This window comes from Saccopteryx bilineata, chromosome 3 (assembly GCF_036850765.1).
Source record: "Saccopteryx bilineata isolate mSacBil1 chromosome 3, mSacBil1_pri_phased_curated, whole genome shotgun sequence".
Classification (NCBI taxonomy): domain Eukaryota; kingdom Metazoa; phylum Chordata; class Mammalia; order Chiroptera; family Emballonuridae; genus Saccopteryx; species Saccopteryx bilineata.
Genome location: NC_089492.1, coordinates 262067630 through 262078898, shown reverse-complemented (window position 1 = coordinate 262078898; position 11269 = coordinate 262067630). Strand labels below are relative to the sequence as shown.

At 41.8% G+C, this 11269-nt stretch overlaps 1 non-coding gene across 1 annotated transcript; it reads left to right on the top strand.

Annotated features, from left to right (window-relative positions):
- The first annotated feature begins 10370 nt into the window (after nucleotides 1-10370).
- Nucleotides 10371-10556, top strand: LOC136332534 (U2 spliceosomal RNA). The gene has a single exon (XR_010730764.1). It is a non-coding gene; the product is annotated as a U2 spliceosomal RNA (small nuclear RNA).
- The last annotated feature ends 713 nt before the right edge of the window (nucleotides 10557-11269 follow it).

Below are 11269 nucleotides of genomic sequence, written 5' to 3'. Positions count from 1 at the left end.
ACTTGGGCTGCTTCCAAATATTGGTTATTATAAATAATGCTGTAATGAACATAGGGGTGCATATATTATTTTATATTAGTTTTCAGGTTTCTTTGGATATATTTCCAGAAGTGGAATTGCTATGTCATAAGGCACTTTTGTTTTTAATTTTTTGAGCTAACTCCATACTACTTTCACAGTGGCTGCACCAATATGCATTCCCAACAACAGTGTTTGAGGGTTCCCTGTTCTCTACATTCTCGCCAGCACTTGTTGTCTGTTGAGTTCTTGATGATAGCCATTCTGACAGGCGTGAGGTGATATCTTATCGTGGTTTTAATTTGCATTTCTCTGATGACTAATGACGTTGAGCATCTTTTCATATGTCTGTTGGCCATCTATATGTCTTCTTTGGAGAAGTGTCTATTTGGGTCCTTTGCCCATTTCTTAATTGGATTCGTTTTTTTGTTTGTTATTTTATTATTATTTTTAGTGCTGAGTTTTATAAGTTCCTTGTAAATTTTGAATATTAAGCCCTCGTCAGATGTATCAGTGACTTTCTCCCACTCAGCATGTTGTTGATGGTTTCCTTTACTGTGCAAAAACTTTTTAGTTTCATGTAGTCTCATTTGTTTTCAAGTCTATTTAAAGTCTATTTTGTCTGACATAAGTATTGCTACCCAAGCATTTTTTTTTTTCATTTCCATTTGCATGAAATATTCTTTTTCATCCCTTTACTTTAGTCTGTGTGTATCTTTCATTCTGTGGTGGGTCTCTTGTAAACAGTATATATATGGGTCTTGCTTTCTTGTCCATTCTGCTACCCTGTGTTTTGATTGGAGCATTTAAGTCATTTACATTTAAAGTGATTATTGATAGGTACGTATTTATTGTCATTTTATTCTTTCAATTATGCTCCTCTTTTCTTCTCCCTCCCCCTTCTCCTCCTCCTCTTTTTCTTCTTCTCATGGTTTGATGGTATCAAACTCCTGTAGTTTTTTCTTGTCTGAAAAGCTCTTTATTTCTCCTTCAATTTTATTTATTTATTTATTTTTATTTATTTATTTTTGTATTTTTCTGAAGTTGGAAATGGGGAGGCAGTCAGACAGACTCCCGTATGCGCCCGACCAGGGCCCACCTGGCACACCCACCAGGGGGCGATGCTCTGCCCATCTGGGGTACCACTCTGTTGCAAACAGAGCCATTCAAGCGCCTGAGGCAGAGGTCACAGAGCCATCCTCAGCTCCGGGGCCAACTTTGCTCCAATGGAGCCTTGGCTGCAGGAGAGGAAGAGAGAGACAGAGAGGAAGGAGAGGGGGAGGGGTGGAGAAGCAGATGGGAGCTTCTCCTATGTGCCCTGGCCGGGAATCAAACCCAGGACTCCTGCACGCTAGTCCAACGCTCTACCACTGAGCCAACCGGCCAGGGCTCTCCTTCAATTTTAAATGATAGCCTTGCTGGGTAAAGAAGTCTTAGTTGTAGGTCCTTGCACTTTGAATATTTCATGCCAATACCTCTGGCCTGAAATGTTTCTGTTGAGAAATCAACTGGTAGTCTTATGGGAACTCCCTTGTAAATAACTAGCTGCTTTTCTCTTGCTGCTTTTAAGATTCTCTCTTAAAAAAAAAAAAAAAAAGATTCTCTCTTTGTCTTTAGTGTTTGGTATTTTAATTATTATGTATCTTGTGTGGATCTCCCTGAGTCCATCTTGTTTGGGACTCCTGAACTTGTATCTATTTTTACTTCACCAGGTTAGGAAACTTTTTGGTCATTATTTCTTCAAAAAGGTTTTCAATCCCTTGATCTCTCTCTTCTCCTTCTGGCACCCCTATGATACAGATGTTACATTTCATGTCGTCCCAAAGGTCCCTTAAACTCTCCTCATTCTTTTAATTTTTTCTTTTTTCTTCTCTGTTGGGTGTTCTTTTCTACCCTGTATTCCAACTCGCTAATCTGATCCCTCTGCTTCATCTAACCTATTGTTTATTTCTTTAAGTGTATATTTTTAAAGTTTATTTTATTGATTTTAGAGAGAGGAAGGGAAAGAGCAGGTGAGAGACAGAAACATCTATTTCTGTATGTGCCCTGAGTGGGGATTGAACTGACAACCTCTGTGCTTCAGGATGATGCTCTGACCAACCGAGCTGTCTAGCCAGGGTTAGTGTATTCCTAATGTCAGTAATGTTTTCTTCATTTCCGAGTGGTCCTTTTCATGCTGCTTTAGTTCTTAATAAGTTCCCTGTAGTTCTCACTGAGTTCTTTGAGCATCCTTATAACTATTTTTTGGAACTCTGATAAATTGCTTGCCTCCATTTCGTTTAGCTCTTTCTGGAGAGTCCTCCTGTTCTGTCATTTGGGGACTATTCCTTTGTCTCCCCATTTAGGCTGCCTCTTTGTGGTTTTTTTCTATGTATTAGATAGATCTACTATGACTCCCAGTTTTTGTGGGGTAGCCTTATGTAGTAGGTGTCCTGTGGAACCTAGTGGCATTGTGCTCCAGGAATGACCTTGTGAGGATTATGTGGGTCCTCCTGTTGTAATTGAGTTTTCCCCTCCCCCCACCCCGAGTTGAGTTTTTTTTTTTAATTAATTTTTTTATTTATTAATTTTTAGAGAGGAGAGAGAGAGGGAGTGAGAGAGAGAGAAGGGGGGAGGAGCTGGAAGCATCAACTCCCATATGTGCCTTGACCAGGCAAGCCCAGGGTTTCGAACCGGCGACCTCAGCATTTCCAGGTCGACGCTTTATCCACTGCGCCACCACAGGTCAGGCCCCGAGTTGAGTTTTGATTGCTATTGGCCTTTCAGTGCATAAGATTAATCCTTAGGCTAGCTGTGAAGGTAAACCCCACCACCACCACCATGGTGTGAAAGTTGTTGTGCAGGTTCTGACCTCACAGAGCAGAACTCACCTCAGCATGGTTTGGTGCTGCCAATCTCACTCTGGATATTCAGCTTGTAAAGTTTACTGTATCCTGTTCTGATGTTGTCTGAATTGGGCTATTAGGTTTGTTGGTTCTGGCACTCTTGGGAGGGACTCTGGTGCAGGAAATGTGAGGCACTATCCATGCCTGGCCCTTGGCAACCTGCTCAATGTGGTTTCTTCTGTGAATCCTTAGTTATAAGACTCACTCTTTCGCTACTCTTCAACTGATTATTCAGGATGATTAATCTTTAATTTAGCTGTAATTCCCGTTTTTTCCTGGGAGAGGGTGAGAATAGCTTTCATCTAGTCTACTGCCATCGTGATCACTGGGTACTGTCTTGAAGGTAGGCTACCACAACCCCCTGGCAAGGCATGACACCAACTGAGGAGCTGGTCATTGGACAACAGAAGGTGGATTGGGTGGGGGAGGAGAGAAGTTTCATGAATGAGCATTGTTGCCTCTTCCTGTATTTTTCTCCTTGCTGTGTCAGGGATATTTTTTCTCTTTTATTGAGGTATAACTTTGCAAGATAATAGAAAATATACATACTGTTCTCTGCACCCATTCCCTAGCACAGAGCTCCTAAACTCCTTGTAATTTCCTAAGTAATAAGAACAAACACTAGAAGCAACTTTTTCTAATGTTTGATATTTGACCCTGCTTCCTGAAACAGAGTTCCTAAATCCCTTGTAATTTCCTGAGTGATAGCAGTGACTTTTGTCTAATGAGGTGACTCTTTGGTGGGTTCCTGCATGGGAGCTGGTCACCAGAAAGACCAAGCAATGATTAGAAGCTTGGAACTTTCATCCCCATCCTCTGTTCTCTGGAGAGGGGACAAAGGCTGAAAACTGAGTTAATAATTGATCACACCTATGCAATAAAGCCTCCCTAAAAATCCCAATAGTATGGCATTTGGAAAAATTCCAGTTTGGTCAATCTATGAAGGCACTGGGAGACTGGTACATCCAGAAAGAGCATAGAAGAGCTCCTTGCCCCTTCCCACATAGCTTGCCCTATGCAGCCCTTCCAGATGGATGTTCATCTGTATCTTCTATCATATCCTTCTATAATACTTTATTTATTTATTTATTTATATATAGAGAAATAGACAGACAGGGACAGACAGACAGGAAGAGGGAGAGATAAGAAGTATAACTCATAGTTGTGGCAACTTTGTGGTTTATTTTTTATTTTATTTTATTTTTTTTAACAGAGACAGAGAGAGTCAGAGAGAAGGATAGACAGAGACAGACAGACAGGAACGGAGAGATGAGAAGCATCAATCATTAGTTTTCGTTGCGCATTGCAACACATAGTTGTTCATTGATTGCTTTCTCGTATGTGCCTTGACCATGGGCCTTCAGCAGACCGAGTAACCCCTTGCTCGAGCCAGCATCTTGGGTCCAAATTGGTGAGCTTTTGCTCAAACCAGATGAGCCCGCACTCAAGCTGGTACCTCAGGGTCTCGAACCTGGGTCCTTGGCATCCCAGTTCGATGCTCTATCCACTGCGCCACTGTGTGGTCAGGCCTTTGTTGTTTATTGATTGCTTTCTAATATGATTCTTGTATGTACCCTGACTAGAGATCAAACCTGCAGCCTTGGTTTATCAGAACATTGCTCTAACTAACTGAGCCATCTAGCCAAGAATTCTTTTTTTTTTTTTTTTCTTTTTATCTGAAGCTGGAAACGGGGAGAGACAGACAGACTCCCGCATGCGCCCGACTGGGATCCACCTGGCACGCCCACCAGGGGCGGACGCTCTGCCCACCAGGGAGCGATGCTCTGCCCCTCTGGGGCGTCGCTCTGCCGCGACCAGAGCCACTCTAGCGCCTGGGGCAGAGGCCAAGGAGCCATCCCCAGCGCCCGGGCCATCTTTGCTCCAGTAGAGCCTTGGCTGCGGGAGGGGAAGAGAGAGACAGAGAGGAAAGTGCGGTGGAGGGGTGGAGAAGCAAATGGGCGCTTCTCCTGTGTGCCCTGGCCAGGAATCGAACCCGGGTCCTCCACATGCTAGGCCGACGCTCTACCGCTGAGCCAACCGGCCAGGGCCTAAAAAAATTTTTTTAAATAAAATAGCCTGACCAGGCAGTGGCACAGTAGATGGAGTGTCAGCCTGGGATACTGAGAACCGAGGTTTAAAACCCCAAGGTACCAACTTGAGTTCGGGCTCATCCAGCTTGAGCGTGGGTTCACAAGACTGAGCGCAGGATTTCTGGCTAGAGCGTCAAATCATAGACATGACTCCATGGTTGCTGGCTTGAACCCAGAAGTCACTGGATAGAAGTCCAAGGTCGCTGGCTTGAGTAAGGGGTCACTAGCTCAGTTGGAGCCCTCCCCCCCTCCCGGTCAAGGCACATATGAGAAAGCAATCAATGAACAACTAAGATGCCCCAACTATGAGTTGATGCTTCTCATCTCTCTCCCTTCCTGTCTGTCTGCCCCTGTCTATCTCTCTCAATAAATAAAATAAAATAAAATACTCACAAAAATTTAAAAAGCATGATTACTAATATTTTTAAATAGCAAAGGAAAAACAATGTTTTTTCCTCCCATACTTATATACAGTGATGTGAAGAAAGTCAGAATATTTAAAAGTAATTATCCTTCTCTTTCCCTTTCCCTTCTCTTAGAATTGTATATGGTGTGGCTGGGTGATGGTTTAGTTTGTCATTTTGTTCACAAATTGTACAATATGCAGGGGGATCATGATGGAACCAGGGAAGGAAGGAATGCCATAACTGGACATGGATTTTCTCCTTTTGGAAGGAGTTGAGTGTAATTTTTTTTTTAATGTGAGATAATTATATTGTTAGGCAAAGACATTTAAAAATTGTATATGATTAAAAAAAAAGTGGGAGGACGTTGCTTGGCAACCCATGTTTGGAATGCAGAGAACATCTGTTGTTTTTCTCAATCAGCATTTTATCTCCTTTTGTAGACTGCCTCCTCCCCCACTGCACATTGACTTGATGGGGCTGTCAATCATTGTTCTCTGCCCTTCCTTAGTCAGAGTATGGCATCTAATCCCAACTAGGCCAATTGGAAATGCTTCTTCTGGTAGAACATTTTAGTAGGAGACAGGACAGAAAACTCTTAAAACTAATTCATTCTGGGGCAGCATCCTGAAGAGATTTTCTATTTGTTTCTATTACTTATATATCCAGAACTGCCCTATTCTTATTCTTTTTTTTTTTTTTTTTTACAGAGACAGAAAGAGAGTCAGAGAGAGAGAGAGATAGGGACAGACAGGAACAGAAATAGATGAGAAGCATCAATCATTAGTTTTTCGTTGTAACACCTTAGTTGTTCATTGATTGCTTTCTCATATGTGCCTTGACTGCGGGCCTTCAAAGCAGACCGAGTAACCCCTTGCTCAAGCCAGCGACCTTGGGCCCAAGCTGGTGAGCTTTGCTCAAACCAGGCGAGCCCGCGCTCAACCTGGTGACCTCGGAGTCTTGAACCTGGGTCTTCTGCATCCCAGTCCGACGCTCCATCCATTGCACCACCGCCTGGTCAGGCCAGACCTGCCCTATTCTTGAATGTCTTGATACTTGGCTGCTCAGATCATCATTTGACTTACTGAATATTCATATTTTATTTCAATAAATTCCTTTATGTTTCCCCTTAAGTTATCCAGAGTTGGTTCATATTGCTTGTAGCCAAAAGACTTTAATTAAGGCCCTGGCTGGTTGGCTCAGTGGTAGAGCGTCGGCCTGGCGTGTAGAAGTTCTGGGTTCGATTCCTGGCCAGGGCACACAGGAGAAGCGCCCATCTGCTTCTCCATCCCTCCCCCTCTCCTTCCTGTCTGTCTCTCTCTTCCCCTCCCACAGCCCAGGCTCCATTGGAACAAAGATGGCCCGGGCGCTGGGGATGGCTCCTTGGCCTCTGCCCCAGGCGTTAGAGTGGCTCTGGTCGCAAAAGAGCAACGCCCCGGAGGGGCAGAGCATCGCCCCCTGGTGGGCAGAGTGTCGCCCCCTGGTGGGCGTGCCGGGTGGATCCCGGTCGGGCGCATGCGGGAGTCTGTCTGACTGTCTCTCCCCGTTTCCAGCTTCAGAAAAATACAAAAAAAAAAAAAAGACTTTAATTAGTAATAGTTGGTCTCTTAGCATTAAGCTTAATTAGGATAGTCTCAAAACAAAAAGACAACTCAGAAGAATACCATAGACAGCATAGAGGACTCCCAAATGAGATGATATTTAGTGATCCAACTTTTTCAACACATGCATACAACAATTTTCTTCCCAGGTATACTGCCACAATGTCTGGACTGGAAAGGTTTCAGGAAGGGTTCCAGTAGTTACTGATACATTGTACTCAGAACCATCACCTAGATATGGCCTTATATATTTTGTACTACAAAAAACTCCAGGAAGTGCCATTCACATAGATTATGATGTGAATGGTGTTCTTGGTGTTGTTTAGTGTAGTGACCTGTCACTCCCTTCTCATTGTCCCTGTTGTGGGACTTGGTTTCTTGTGACAGCTTCATACAACCTCCCCCTTCTCTTGAATTTTTCCTCAAATGCATAGCCGAGCTTCCCTGAAATCAGGCAGGGCCATACCAATCCATCAGATGGGTTTGTATGTATCTGAATCAAAGAGTGGACAGAGATCAAGACTTTGTTTCTCAGGAGGTTCCGGGAAATCAACATATACAGTAAATGTTTGTGTCCCCCTCTGAATTCATATGTTGAAGCCCCAACCCCCTATGGCTGTATTTGGAGATGGAGCCTCTAAAGAAATAGTTAAGGTTAAATGTGGTCATGATGGTGGGTCTCTGACCTGAGAGTATTAGTGTCATTATCAGAAGTGACACCGGAGGCCCTGGCCAGGTTGCTCAGTGGACAGAGTTTTGTCCCAGCGTGCTGAGGTCACAGGTTCAATTCACAGTCAGGGCACATACGAGAAGCAACCAATGAATTCACAGTTGGAACAACTTGATGCTTCTCTCTCTCTCTCTCTCTCTCTCTCTCCCTCTCTCCCTCCCTTCTCTTTTTCTCTCTCCCTCCCCTTCTTCTCTTTCTCAAATCAATACAAAATTTAAAAAAATAAAGAAGAAACACCAGAGAACTCTCATTCTTCCTCCTTCTTTCCCTCTCTCTCTCACTTTCCCTCTCTCGCTCTGTCCCCAGTGCATGCACTGAGGAAAGTCCATGTGAGGACATAGCAAGAAGGCAGCTGTCTGCAATCCAGGAAGAGAGTTCTCACCATAAACCAAATTGGACAGCACTCTGATCTTAGACTTTCCTGCCTCTAGAAGTGTGAGAAAATGAATTTCTGTTTTTTAGGCCACCAGGTCTCTGATATGTTGTTTTGGGAGCCAAGCTGTCTAAAACAGATTTAACAGGTAGGTGGAGGTAGAGAGAAGGGTATTAATGAATTTCACTCATCAGAAGCACTGACTCCCAAACTATGTCCAATCTAGCCACCTTGCTACATAAAGAAGTTAAAATTAACTAGTTGGGTGTCTTTTTTGTTTGTTGTGGGGGAGAACAATTGAATGAAAAATTTGGGAGAGAGTAGAACCAACTCTTTCTATACTTTATGTTTTCTTCAACATACAATCTATAAATATCTTGTCACTATAGCAATGTAATTATCACACCACCATAACCACACAAACACACACAAAATTAAAACAAATGATATTAATCATTAGGGAAATGCAAATCAAAAACTACAATGAAATACCACTTCACAACTACTAGAATTGTTATAATAAAAAAGATAGACAAAAACAAGTGTTAGAATGTGGAGAAATTGGAACCCTGATAAATTGCCAGTGGGGATGTAAAATGGTGTAGCTACTGTGGGAAATACTTTGGCAGTTCCTCAAAAAGTTGAACATAGAATTGCCTTATGGCCCAACAATTCTACTCCTAGGTATATACCCAAGAGAAATGAAAATATATATTTATACAAACACTTGTACACAAATGTTCATAACAGCATGGTTCATGATAGTCAAAAATTAGAAACAATCTAAATGATTGTCAATTGATGAATGAATAAACAAAATATGATATATCCATAAATTAAATAGTATTCAGCCACAAAAATAATGAAAGATTGATATATATAAGGCAACATGGATGAATCTTAAAAACATTCTGCTTAGTGAAAAAATATCAGACACAGGAGGTCACATATTGTATGATTCCATCTAACTGCATAGAATAGGCACATGCATAGAGATAAAAAGTACAGTAGATTAATGGTTGTCAGGTGCTGGGGGAAATGGGGAATGATTGCTACTAGGTATGGGGCTTCTTTTTGGGGTGATAAAAATGTTCTGGAATTAGATATTGGTAAGGATTGCACAACCTTGTAAACATACTAAAACAAACTAAACGGTACACTTAGGCAAATTTTGCAGTATGTGAATTATACCTTAATTAGGAAAACTAGAAAGGATAACAAGCTGACTTCTGTATTTACAGACTTTGAACAAACAGACATTTGGTAATACCATCCAACTTTGAATTTTCTACCAAAATGCTTAGCAAGAAATAAGTACTCACCTGACCAGGCGGTGGCGCAGTGGATAGAGTGTGGGACTGGGAGGTGGAGGACCCAGGTTCAAGACCCCAAGGTCGCCAGCTTGAGCGCGGGATCATCTGGTTTGAGCAAGGCTCACTAGCTTGAGCCCAAGGTCACTGGCTCGAGCAAGGGGTCACTCGGTCTGTTGTAGCCCCTGGGGCAAGTCACATATGAGAAGTCAATCAATGAACAAGTAAGGAGCTGCAATGAAGAATTGATGTTTCTCATCTCTCCATTCCTGTCTGTCTGTCCCTATCTGTCCCTCTCTCTCTGTCTCTGCCACTAAACAACAACAAAAAAACCAAACAAACAAAAACTTAGAGAACAAGGAGAAAGAGTTGATTTTAAATTAAATTATGAAATGTTAATTTAAAAAATCTATATTGGACACAAGACTAATTATAAATGCAATACAAAATTTTACAAAATGCAAACAATACCTAACTGCATAATGTAGAAAATCAAATTCTCCTATAACCTTATTGTATGAACTAATGTATGCTAGCAGTTTAACAAATCCTGACATCTCAAATGCCTGATAAAAATTTATTTTTCACTTCTGAAATCCAAAACAGAATTTCATTACTGATCAATAAACTACTCTCCTATAAGCAATGATTCAGGGACCCCAACTCCTTTCATCTTATGTCTTCAACTTGATTGAACACCGAGCTTCCAAAGTTGATACAGAAGGAGAAATAACATGGAGAACTGTCCACAATTCCATTGGCCAGACCTCAGGCACATGGCCATATCTATCTGCAAGGGCAGCTGAGAAATGTAGTGAGTGCCCAGAAGGAAGAGGAAAAAGATTTATTGAATTGTTGACCAGTGTCTGCCACACCCACCCCATAAATAACTCTGTCAGAAGTTCAGAGCAAAGTCCTACAACTCTTTTTGTATGCATACATTAAAATAATAGTACGTAATCACTTCTTGAACTTCTGGCTAAGATCAAGTGTAGTATCTGTTCTTATCAGTTTAATATAATAATACTTAAAACTGTTTATTCCATTGATTTGAGAAAAGGGGGAGGGAGCCACACCAGCGAGAAGCATTAACTCATTCCATTTAGTTCTTCCATTTAGTTGTGCACTCATTGGCTGCTTCTCATATGTGCCCTGACCAGGGATTGAACTTGCATCCGCAGTGTGCTGGAATGACACTCTATTCACTGAACCACCTGGCCAGACCCTATAATAGTAGTTTTTGGTTTTTTTATATTTGTCTTATTGAGGTTAGAGAGAGAAGAGAGAGAAAGGTGGGTGGGTGGGTCAGGAAGCATCAACTCATAGTTGCTTTTCATATGTGCCTTGACCAGGCAAGCCTGGGGTTTCAAACCAGTGACTTCAGTGCTCCAGATCAACACTTTATCCATTGAGCTACAAATGTCAGACTATAATAGTATTTTTTTGTAAAAATGGTATCATACTATGCATACTGTGCATGAGTAGGTTGATTCAGATATAACCCACACTTATTTGTCATCACACACAGAGTTCAGAATATACTGATTCAAACCTTGGTTACCTCAAGCAGACATTATGCACTGTTATTCATGTTTCTCATGCTGACTCAGATGCTACTCGCATACTCTCTCACATGCTTACCTGTGCAGATGGCCAATCCCAAGCAGGAAGAATTGAATGGGTAGGGGTGTTCACAGCTCTCCTGAGGTTCATTTCCCTAGAAAGTTACCTTTTTAACTTCTTCAAAAGAAAGTTTTATATTTTCTAGCTTTTTATATATCTGTTTTTTAAAAATATTTTATTGATTTTTAGAGAGAGGAAAGAGAGAGAGGGAGTGAAGGGGGCAGACGAGTAGGAA